This window comes from Pteropus alecto, unplaced genomic scaffold, assembly GCF_000325575.1.
Source record: "Pteropus alecto unplaced genomic scaffold, ASM32557v1 scaffold34, whole genome shotgun sequence".
NCBI classification, from domain to species: Eukaryota; Metazoa; Chordata; class Mammalia; order Chiroptera; family Pteropodidae; genus Pteropus; species Pteropus alecto.
The window spans coordinates 187,646-189,710 of NW_006435763.1; the positions used below are offsets into that span (position 1 = coordinate 187,646).

A 2,065-nucleotide genomic window follows, 5' to 3' on the forward strand; every position below is an offset into this window, starting at 1 on the left:
AGACATGCAGAATCAGTCACAGTATTCAGTGATCAAGGCATGACAGAGGTGTCTGCAGAGCACTATGGGACCGCAGAAATGCGCATTTCTTCTGGAGAAGGCTTTAGGGGGAGGTGTCATTTGAGCTGGATTGTGAAGGAAGAGTCGGTGCTCCCTGGGAAGGCTTGGGAGGGCCTTGCAGAGAATACAGAGGTGGCAAAGCGCATGCTCTCTGCATTCAGATTTCGGGAGGTCTGGTGGCTCAGGAACAGGAAATACATGCAGGAGGGATGGGACATGAGGCCGGGGAAGAGGGCAGGAGCTGTGAGTCAGGGTAAGGCTTCTGTATCAGGCTAAGAAGTGTGTGTTCATCACTTATTGGTGGAGGACTATATTAATTCCATCAATGCATCAAAAATTACCCCCAAATTTAGCAGCTTAAAATATCAATAAACCTTTATGATCTCACAGTCCGAGGGTCAGGAATCTGGGAATGACTTGGCCGGGTGGTTCCAGCTCAGGGTTTGTCATGAGGTTGTCAGGATATTATCTGAGCTGCAGTCATCTGGAGGCTGAGCTGGGCTGGAGGATTCACTTCCAAGATCGTGTACTCATGTGGCTGGCAGGTCGGTGCTGGCTGCTGGCTAGAGGACAACAGCTCCTCATCGCGTGGACCTTCCCCATCAGGGTGTGTCCTCATGACGCGATGCCTGACTTCCCCCAGAGCGAGCGATCCAAGGGTGAGGCTGCAAGGCCTTTTATGCCCTAACACTGGAAGTCACACTTGTCACGTCTGCGATACCCTTTGGTATACACAGGGCAGCCTATCCACTGTGGGAAGGCACTCCACGCCAGCCCTGCCACAGCTCAGCGCGGGTGTAACCTTGCTGCCCCTTCTTGGTTTAGTAGAATGACAATGGCCTCTGTGGCTTGGCATCACCCAGCAGTGAGGTGTGATGGACTGAAAGAATGTTCTCCTCCTGCTTAAACAATCATTTCATGCTTTCTCAAGTTAGGGAGACGAGCGTAGAAAGGTGGGCCAGAAGGTAAGAGATTCTCCAGGAAATCAGAGCAAGAAAGTCAGGTCTACGGCCATGCCACCCTGAACAAGCCTGATCCCGTCTGATCTCGGAAGCTAAGCAGGGTTGGGCCTGGTTAGTACGTGGATGGGAGACCACCCAGGAAGACCAGGTGCCGTAGACAGTAAAAAAACAAATAAAAAATAAGGGATTGTAAGCTGACAAGGTCCTTGCAATCTGTGAGGTCAACCAAGGGTTGTCTTGCCTGGAAAAAAAAAAAAAAAAAGAAAGTCATGTAGGGATAGCAAAGAGAGAGACAAGGACCTGGAGGTTCTGGAGTGGGCTCCCTACCACATGCGATAAGAGGGAGCAGAGAGATGAGACAGGGGATGCCAAGGACAAGAGAAGGAAACCTCTTGTCTTGGTTTTACTGCGTCTTCAGCTCCTGGGACAGTGCCTGGTACACAGTAGGTGCTGTATAAACATTTGTTAAATGAATGGTGAACACGTTTTAAAAAAACCTTTATTACTTTTCAAGAGTTTATCATAATTGGCCTCCAGAGCTTTCATTCTTGATCCTCCTGGATATCAGGATGAGGATGATCCAGAACTGAAATAGGCAGCTCTGTGGCTGGAAGATGCCAGTAAGAGTGAAAATGTATCACCTCAGGGCCATCACTAGGGGGCAGGAATGAGATGGGGCGTTTAAGCTGCAAGGAGGTGTGAACCAGAGCTCACACACTCAGCTCCGCTGTGAGAACGCCTTCTGGCTAAGACAGGGTAAGCTTGCCCCAGAGGGTGCAAACTGGAGGTCCACACAGAGAAGCTGGCTGGCAGATATTTTGTTTGGACCATCACTTTATTAATGTTATTTTAAATTCATTACCATCATTTCAAAATGGAGAGATTTCCTTTAGACATTTACATTTCTGACTTGAAACTTCTGAAGCTCCAGCAGCCCTAGGCCAGAATTCCCACTGGCAAGAATGGGCGATTATCGCAGTAGCTACGGTTCATGCCTCACCGCCCCCCGCCTCCCCCCCACCCCCCACCCCTGCCGCTCCCCG

At 50.0% G+C, this 2,065-nt stretch overlaps 1 non-coding gene across 1 annotated transcript; it reads left to right on the plus strand.

Annotated features, from left to right (window-relative positions):
* Positions 1-1,063: 1,063 nt before the first annotated feature.
* LOC112479174 lies at positions 1,064-1,182 on the plus strand. Its single transcript, XR_003046069.1, has one exon. It is a non-coding gene; the product is annotated as a 5S ribosomal RNA (ribosomal RNA).
* Positions 1,183-2,065: the final 883 nt, after the last annotated feature.